This window comes from Pseudorca crassidens, chromosome X (assembly GCF_039906515.1).
Source record: "Pseudorca crassidens isolate mPseCra1 chromosome X, mPseCra1.hap1, whole genome shotgun sequence".
Lineage (NCBI taxonomy): Eukaryota > Metazoa > Chordata > Mammalia > Artiodactyla > Delphinidae > Pseudorca > Pseudorca crassidens.
In genome coordinates, this window is record NC_090317.1 from 16620620 (window position 1) to 16630841 (window position 10222).

A 10222-nucleotide genomic window follows, 5' to 3' on the forward strand; every position below is an offset into this window, starting at 1 on the left:
ATATGTATATCTATACGTATTACTTGTATAATGCAATAAAAATTATTTGAAAAAGAAGGGGCACAGGAATATAGACTTATGCTTTATAGAAACCCTTTGTTCCAGACTGGATCCAGCGTCATTCATTTGCAGAACCTGTTCCCTCCAATCATTTCTGAAACCTCTCCTTGGCCTCATCTCATTTATTTTTAACATTTTATTTTGAAATAATTATAGACTCACAGGAAGTTGCACAAATAGAACAAAAAAGACATTGTGCCTTTCACCCAGCTTCCCCAATGGTGGCATTTTCTATAGACAGAGTATAATATCAAAACCAGGAAACTGACACTGGTATATTACTCTTGACTAGACTACAGGCCTAGTTCAGTTTTCACCATTTTTCTAACCTGCATTAATTTGTGTGTGTGTGTGTGTGTGTGTGTGTGTGTGTGTGTGCATGTATAGCTCTAGCAATTTTATCCCATGTCAGGATTCATGTAACCACTACTACAGTCAAGATACAAAAATATTCCATCACCACAAAAGAACTGCTTTGGGCTACCTCTTTGTACTTACTCAGCAACCCTGTAGATATTTTGTTAGAGTTACATCTATCTCATTTCCTTTAGAGTGGCTGTAAGTGGTACTGTGTGTTTAATTTTGGTTTCCACATGTTCATTGTTAGTATATAGAACTGCAATTGATTTTTTAATTAAAGCTTTTCTTTTGAGATAATTGTAGATTTACATACAATTGCAAGAAAAAATAGAGAGATCCCATGTACATTTTACCCAGTTTTCCACAGTGGTAGCATCTTCCAAAACTGCAGTACTGTACAATATCAAAATCAGGATATTGTCACAAATCTATCTATCTTGTTCAGATTTCCCCAATTTATTTTTTGTGTGTGTGTGTGTTTAGTTCTATGCAATTTTATCACGTGTGGATTCATGCATCCACCATCATACTCAAGATATAAAACAGTTTCATAACTGTCAGGATCCCTTGTGTTGCCCTTTTTCGGCCACACCCACTTCCTTCCTGCCCTTCCTCCTTAATGCCTGGCAATCACTAATCTGTTGTCTATTTCTATAATTTCGTCTTTTTGAGAATGTTATACAAATGGACTCATACAGTATGTAACCTTTGGGGATTGGCTTTGTCACTCAACATCATTCTTTGGAGAGTCATCTCCATTTGCTGGGAATGTCATGTCAATAGTTCACTGCTTTTATTGCTGAGTTAGTATTCCTTGGTATGGTTGTACCATAGTTCGTATACCACTTACCCAGGAAGCACACCAGGGTTTCCAGTTTTTGGCTATTAGGAATAACGCTGCTGTGAATATTTGTCCACGGGTTACTGTGTGAACAAAAATTTCTATTTATCTGGGATAAATGCCCAAGAGTGCAATTGCTGGGTTGTATGGTAAGTGCGTGTTTAGTTTCATAAGACTCAGCCAAACTTTTCCATCGTGGCTGTAGCATTTTACATTCCCATCAGCAATTTATGAATAGATCCAGTTTCTCTTCATACTCATCAACATTTGGTATTATCACTATTTTTTATTCTTGACATTCTGATAGGTGTATAGTGATATCTCATTGTGGTTTTAATTTATATTTCTCTAATGGCTAATAATGGTGAAAATCATTTTATGTGCTTATTTTCTATCTGTATGTCTTCTTTAGTGAAATGTCTTTTGTCATGTTCTAATTGAACCGTTTGTTTTTTGGTTTTTGTTTTTTTAATATAAATTTATTTATTTATGGCTGCGTTGGGTCTTTGTTGCTGCGCGCGGGCTTTCTCTAGTTGCGGTGAGCGGGGGCTACTCTTTGTTGCAGTGTGCGATGCAGTGCGCGGGCTTCTCATTGCAGTGGCTTCTCTTGCTGTGGAGCACGGGCGCTAGGTGCGTGGGCTTCAGTAGTTGTGGCTCGCGGGCTCTAGAGCACAGGCTCAGTAGTTGTAGGCTCATGGGCTTAGCTGCTCTGCGGCATGTGGGATCTTCCCAGACCAGGGCTCGAACCTGTGTCCCCTGCATTGGCAGGCGGATTCTTAACCACTGCACCACCAGGGAAACCCTGAATAATTGCCTTCTATCAGCATTCATCATCATGCTTGTGGTCAGACATATGCTGAAACTTAAACTTATTCCAGTAGTCATCTTCATGCATCTTTTTTTAAATTGAAGTATAGTTAATTTACAATGTTTTGTGTTAATTTCTACTGTATAGCAAAGTGATTCAGTTATAGATATATACATTCTTTTTCATATTCTTTTCCATTATGGTTTATCACAAGATATGGAATATAGTTCCCTGAGCTATACAGTAGGACCTTGTTGTTTTTATGCTTCTTAAGTCACCTGAATGTTGCCCTTATTCCAACAGGCATCCTCTTGGTAGTTGTGTCACACTGAACCTTAACTTGTTCCATCAGTAACATTCTAGATTGTTGACACTCTTTAAATCTTATTCTTATTCCAGTGGCTGTGCTAATGTTTGTTGGTGTCACATTGAACTTTAACTTTTCCACGACTCATCTTGTTTGTGTTGGCTTGGTGAACCTTAACTTTCTTCCAGCAGTCAACTGAATGCTTGATCACACACCATAGCAAGACATGAGTCTACCAGCCATCTTCACGCATTTTGTCTCATACTGAATCTTGAGTTGGTTCCAGCAGTCACACCATGCTTGCCATCCCACACTCAACCTTAACCTCATTCAAGCAATCATGTTTCTGACAATGTTTGACACTTAACCTTAACCTTATATCAGTGGTCATCTTCACGTTGGTTGACTCATACTGAACAGTAACGGAATAGCAGTGGTCAGCTTCATGCTTGATGTTTTTCAATAAACCTTATCTGTATTCCAGTGGTCTTCCTCATAATTATAGTCTCACACTGAACTGACCTTTATTCCAGAGGCCATCTTCTTGCTTGTTGCCTCACAATGAAGCCTAATTATTTTTGTAATCCATCCACTTGCTTATTGTTGCACACTGAACCTTAACCTTATTCCAGCAGCCATCTTCATACACATCGTCACCCTTTCAATCCTAACCATATTTCCACAGTCATTTTCAGGTTGGTGGTCTCATCCTGAACCTTTACTGAAGCAGTCACCAACATGTTTGTCAGGTCACACTGAACCGCGTGTACCTTTATTCTAGCAGTCAGCAACAGGCCTGTTTTCTCCCATTGACTCTAAGTTTATTCCAGCACTCATCTTCTAGCTTTTTGTCCCACACTGAAGAATAACCTTCGTCCAGTGTTTATCTTTCTGATTGCATCTCACACTGGGCCTTAACCTTCTCCCAGGAGTCATCTTCACGCTCTTGTCTCACTCTTATTCTTAACAATAATCCATCATTTTCGTGGTGGTTGTGTCACACTGAACGTTATCCTATTGCTGCAGTGACCTTCCAGCTTGTCATCCTCTAAGACTTTACCTAATTCCAGCGTCATGTTCAGGAATGCTGTGGCACACTGAGCTTTATACTTATTTCCCTGGTGATCTTCTTTCTCGTCGCACACCAAACTCACCTCATTCAGCAGTCAGCTGGATGCTTTTGGTCTCACACTGAAGAATACATTCTGCCATTCATTGTTATGCTTCCTGCACTAAACTGAAACGTGATCTTATTTGAGCAGTCATCTAATTGCTTGCGTTGCCTAGTGAACCTTGACCTCATTCCAGCAGAATGAGGATTGCAGATTCCAATCCAATCTTCAGGATTGTTTCTTCACACTGAACCATAAACTTTTCCCAGTGAAAATTTCCTGTTTTCGTCTCACACTGAACAAATAGTTGTCTTTGTGCTTGTGGTTTCAGCCTGAATCTTAAACTTTATTCCAGCGGTCCCCTTTATGTGTGTTGTTTCATGCTGAACCATAGAAGATCTATATTCCTGTTACCAAATACTGAACCTTAACTTTATTCCAGGTGTCACTTATGCTTGTTGTCTCACTCTGAACCTTAATATAATTCATGTAAGTCATCTGAAAAGTAAATGTGACTGTATCTGTTTGGTGCTTAACATTTAAAATAAAATGATCTGTCCAATTGCTATAGTTTTAAAAAGTAGATCATTTTTCCATTCTCTTTTAGGAAAAAAGTGCAGCACAAAGTAACTCAGTAGAAAGTAGTGAAAACAGAATTACATTTAAAACATAATTTTGAAATCAAATGTGCTTATTTTAGGTTAGTATGTATGATATGTAATTGTTGGTAACAAAACCAAGAATGAAATACAGACATTTACATCTTATCATGTTTGCGTGCATCAGAAAGACAACATAAAACATGTTTAAAACTTTCATGAGAGGTAGATATAACATATAAATAGGAAAAACTGTCCCTTGTTTATTTTTACCCCCAGTTTTCTTCTATATTCAGTAATAATTTTTTTTTACTTTTCAATAGTATATGACAGCTACCAGTGCAAATGTCTCACTTTAACATTCACTTTCAATTTTATATACACAGGTTAGGTATTAATGATGCCTAACCTAACACTGTATCTTACACACTGTATTGCGCTGGCTAGTCTCATATATGGTAGTTGGTACTGCCATGGTAGTCAGGCTAGGGGACATTCCTTGGTCCTCTGCATTTTATTCCTCAATCTTGGGAACACTAGGCACATCAGAGAAAAGTTCATTCAGTATTTTTCTATAAAGGGTCTTCGTGAAAGGATTCCTCTACGAGATTCAATCACACCTTCTGATTCTGCAGACTCATCTGTCTCTGCAATCGCTGCTGTCTGAACAGTTTGTATTCGTGGTGACTGAATAACCGATGGCTGTGGTGTCTCATTTATTATTCCCTGGGCATGTACCGTTTGGCCAGAAGGTGACAGCACTAGAGTGACAGCTGGGGAGGCTCTTCTGGTGTCTGACGCAGCTACAGAAACATGAGCTAAACCAGGGATTGAATTTTGACCAGTCTGAGTCTGCATATGAGCAGATTCACTCTGCCACAGAATCTGTTACACCTGTTACAGAATCTGTCACACAGAATCTGATCCATCCTGCTGGGATTCAACTGTTTCCATGGTCAGTTGTCTTCTATTTTTTTTTTCCTGCCACATTTGTTCATTATTAAGACATTTGCCATTTGCAATCAATGCTTTGCCCCCTCCCCGTTTCCTTCTTCATTTATCCTGCCGCGATGTGATTTCTGCAGTAGCCCTGGTCACTGATTACGGACGGGAGGGTGTGGAGATGAGGAACCCACTGCCCCTTGGGAGGTACGCCACTGCCCAGCAACCCGGTGAAGGCGGCCCTGTGTCGGCCGCACTCAGCTCTGACGTGCAACCGCGCTTCCCCGCTGAGCCAGGACCCCGAGCAGTCATTTTTATGCTGTTGTCACACACGACATTAACATTATTTGAATCTTTGTCTTAATGTTTTTTGTCTCCTGACCAGTAACAGTTCCAGGTATTATCATCATTCTCATTGTCTCCCAATAAACCTTAAACTTACTCCACTGAACACCCTTATACTTATCTCATTTTTAACTTGAACTTATCCCAAGGCCAGCTTCATGCTGGCCTTACCCTTTTTCAGGATGGTCGACTTTGAATCCTAATGGGCATTTGTAGATGAAACTGAATGCCTGGCTCTCTCCCAGATCAGGTCTCCAGACTGGCTGCTAAACCCCTACTATTCCTCAGTGCCTAAGAGGGCACATACCCGTGGGCTGCCTCACAGGCAGGAAAAGGTTAGGTTACAAAGATGGCACAGGCAACTATACTCCAATTAAAGAAAATAACAAAGATGGCACAGGCTTGGGATCAGGACAACTACCAAACCCTGAACCAAACTACTGATGTAGTTTCAAATCAAGAGAAAGACACTCAAATCCTACAAGTCCACTTTAAAGCATGTATTGTTTGCTCCTTAGGGGAGCAACATCATCACACTATAAGGTGCGGACAAGGGGAAACCTTGCAATTCATTTTGTAGAGTGGAATGCAGAGTGGTAAACAACACCCCTTAGAGGCAAAGCTGGTGCCCCTCCAAGAAGGTCAAACTGACAACTGTGTTCAGACGACCAACAGCCAATGGCTTTTAGCAGAGAAGAAAGGAGAGTGAGCCATTTTCTTGAGGGTAAATCAACTTCTCCACATTAAAGCTGTTAGGCAGCTAAATCTAGTAGCGACGTGCACCTTTACTATGACCAAATGACTTCTACTAAGAGGCTTCCTGGCATCACATAGCATTGAACTTTCAGTCCCACCTTTACCAATATGGGTGACCTCTCCCCTTGTATATGGGTCTTGGTACAGCTATATATATTAATCCAAGAGCTAGCTGATGCTCTTAATCTCAGTGGCCTTTAGAGAGGTGAATCGGAATGTAGTGGTGTGGGAAAGTTAAGATAATGCTCTCTAAGTGGAAAACCAGACTCCAAAGCTTGGAGATTCTTTTCTTTTTCTTTCTTTTCCTGGCCGCGCCCCGCAGCTTGCGGGATCTTAGTTCCCCAACCAGGGATCGAACCTGTGACCCCTGCAGTGGAAGCGCAGAGTCCTAACCACTGGATTGCCAGGGAATTCCGGAAGCTTGGAGATTCTATTGTTCAGAGTTCAGTGTGTGAAGAAGGAGGTCTGAATGGAACCCGAAGCTTGCTGAGCTGGACAGGGGAAGCAGCCTGGCTTGACTTAATCGCTCTCAGGCCAGGTGCTGCACACACAACACAGGGAGATTTCTTTAACTTCTATAGCTCTTCAGCAGCTGGAGTAGTTGAAGGATAAGCGTGAAGTTGCATGAAGAAGGGTGGTCCGGCTTCTCTATTTCATGCTTTTGACTTCTCTAGGGGCATCCAATCTGGGTCAGTGTATGTAGGAGTCAGAGCAGGGGCTTTGGTAAGACTGAGCCGAAAGGTATTGCGTTTTGAAAGGGAGTATGAAGAAGCAAGTGGTTTAAGGGATATCAAGTGTGGTGTGAAGTACAGAATATTATTCATCCTGCACAATCTTCCTGTAAGCAGCTCTTTCGCCCCTTTTCTGTTTGTCTATCTCTATTTCCCCTCAGACCTTAGTTATAAAAATGAGATCACTAGGTAACGTTTAACCTAACTCCTGACTTATGCTCTTCTGAATGTACACCATGCCTTCCCTAACGTGTTGAGTCATTTCCTGGATTCTAAGGAGTAAGAATGAAGAATTAAATAGTTGAAGAATGACTGACCCTCTACTCCTAATTTCCCCATTAGCAAATTTGCAGGTGAACCACGTGGACAAGATAGCATCCAAAGGAAGATCACGAGTCAGCAGATCTGCACGCAACAGAAAAATGACAAAGAATCTGACCCTCTACCTTAATGATTAACTGAGATTATTTCCCCTTTTTCCCTTTAAAAACTTTCATGACTGAGCAGAGTCTTTGGGGTTGGTTTTGGGATTCCACCTTCTCCCTGGGTAGCCGGTTTCCTGATTAAAGCAACATTTCCTTTCCAACCAACTCTTGTCTCTTTAATATTGACTTTTCAAGTGGTGAACAGCCGAACCTGACTTCGGTAACATTCCCTTTAGCACTAAGCACTTCAAAATGCAGGCCACAGTGAAAGGTTAAGACAGCAGTAGGAGTATCCAGGAGAGGGAAGACCACGGACGGACTCATCATTGTTGTGTTGAAAGGAAACTCTGAGTGCAGCAGCAAGTGGTTGCATACAATCAACCCGGACTACTAACGTTGTTTATTTCTAAAAAATATCTAGAGGAATTCTTCAGGGACTCAGGAGTTAATGAATGTAAACTGGTTCTCTAATATACGAATCAGGTTTCCAGGTAATCCTTGGAAATAAAATTTTGTTTTTGAAAATCAGTGTATCATGTTGGAGATTGTGATGGGCTTCACTCGCTCAGAGGAAAGATGACATTTTAATACCTTCTGATCCTTAAAAAATGTGAATCTAGGCCATGCTAGACCTCTGAGAAGTCCTGTTTGACAATGCAAGCTGAAAAAGACTAGATAGTGACTAACTTACACATCACTTTGGTGAGGAGAGAACTTAACCCCCCACCCCCAATTCCAGTAGTTGAATTTCCAGAAATGGGGAACTAAGCTGATTATTAATGCTGAAGAAAGACTAAGAGATGAGCTGTCTTCTCATCTGTTCCATATCTGTTACAGAGGACTCAAAAAGAAGCAGGAGCTGCCCAAGGCTTAAGTGTAAGCTTTGGTTCTTTTTAAGAATGTTCAGTTTATACACTGGGCTAGAAATGAGAGAGGGTTGCAGAAAGAAAGAGCATGCAGTTTCCTGGAAGTGCCTAAGACGGTTTCTTTTCAGAATGTTATGGTGATGCAGGTGCAAGAGGGCAAATCTTCATGTCTCTGTTCACCCACCTGATGGTGAGCCAGTTGGGCACTGATTCACCTGTATGTTCCCTAGACAACCTCGCCAGCACACTGGGAAACAATCCCTGCTGATTCAGCAGGGCCACTGTTGCAAAAACCTCAAAGTGCCCATCGCAGGTTCTCGCTGCTTTCAGGACAGACCACTGTGGAATCCCGAGGGAGAGCTTTCTCAGTCTGGCTGGGAAAGGGTAAGTCTCTCCGAGGTCTTTTAGCCTCCTGCTTTTAGGGCCAGTCTTGATAGCTGCACAGCTGTTAAGAATCACCATATAACATCCATAAAATGGACCCAATAAAACTCTTACCAAGGGAATGGGGAGTACAAAATTGCAGGGGGGCCGAACGGGGAGCAAGGCAATCTCCTCTAAGTTACTGCCTCTTCACACACACCAAGGGCATTGCCAAAGGCATTAAAGTAATTTAGAGGTCCAAGACTGTATTCTAAATTTGTGCCTTACAGATAGAATCCTGATTCTCTAGGGTTTTTAGGATACTTAGCAAATTTTGTCAAATATGTGTCTTTTTAAAAAACCTAAATGAACTTTAAATGTAGAAATAGAGTGAACCTCATTTTCCGATCACAGGGCAGGAGAACCAAAAATTAAGAGGAAAATAGCAATATTGTACAGTTCTTGGGTCAAAGAGGAATTATAATGAAAACTGTGATAATAAATAATTTTGAAGTCATCAATAATAACATTGTGACGGTTAATTTTATGTGCCAACTTGACTGGGCTAAAGGATTCCCAGATAGCTGGTAAAACATTATTTCTGGGCATGTCTGTGAGAGTATTTTCAGAAGAGATGTGCATTCATTCCGTGACTGAGTAAAGAGTTCCGCCCTCACCGATGTGGGTGGGCATCACCCAATCTGTTGAGAGCCTGAATAGAACAAAAAGGCAGAGGAAGGGCGAATTCCCTCGCTCTCTTCTTCAGCTGGGATGTCCACCCTTTCCTGCCCTTGAACATTGGAGCTCCTGGTTCTCTGGCTTTTATTTATTTTTTAAATTTTTATTGGAGTATAGTTGCTTTACAATGTTGTGTTAGTTTCTGCTGTACAGCAAAGTGAATCAGCTATACGTATACATATATCCCCTCTTTTTTGGATTTCCTTCCCATTTAGGTCACCACAGAGCACTGAGCAGAGTTCCCTGTGCTATACAGTAGGTTCTCATTAGTTATCTATCTCTGGCTTTTAGACTCAGGGACCTACACCTGCAGCTCTCCCCCCATCCCCCATTCTCAGGCTTTTGGACTTGGACTGGGAGTTAAACCATTGGCTCCCCTGGTTCTTACATCTTCAGACCTGGACTGAATTACACCACCAGCTTTCCTGGTCCCCCAGCTTGCAGACGGCAGATTATGGGATGTATCAATCTTCATAACTGTATGAGTGAAGTTCTATAATAAATCGAATTTTATATATATATAAATACATACACATATGTATATGTATGTGTGTGTGTGTGTGTGTGTATATATATATATATATCCATCTACCCATCCTACCTGTTTCTCTGGAGAATCCTGGCTAATAGAAGCATTATATATAAAAAGTATGGAATGTGACTAAAGACATATTTAGAGGAAAATCCATAGCCTTAAATGCTTTTATCATTAAACAACAAATACTTAAGATACGATATGCTGGATATTTATTGAAAGTGTACACTGTGTGAGGCCTGAAAAAAATATATTTCATTTAATCTTCTTAGTACTTATGAGGTGGGTACTGCGTTTTGCTATTCATAATACTTAGGAGGTACGTACTATATTTTGCCCTTATCTTTTTGAAATGCTCAGAAGTATAATTAGGCACATCCACACAATGTTTTAACTATGATATGTTTCCAAGGACTATTTCACATAATTCTTGA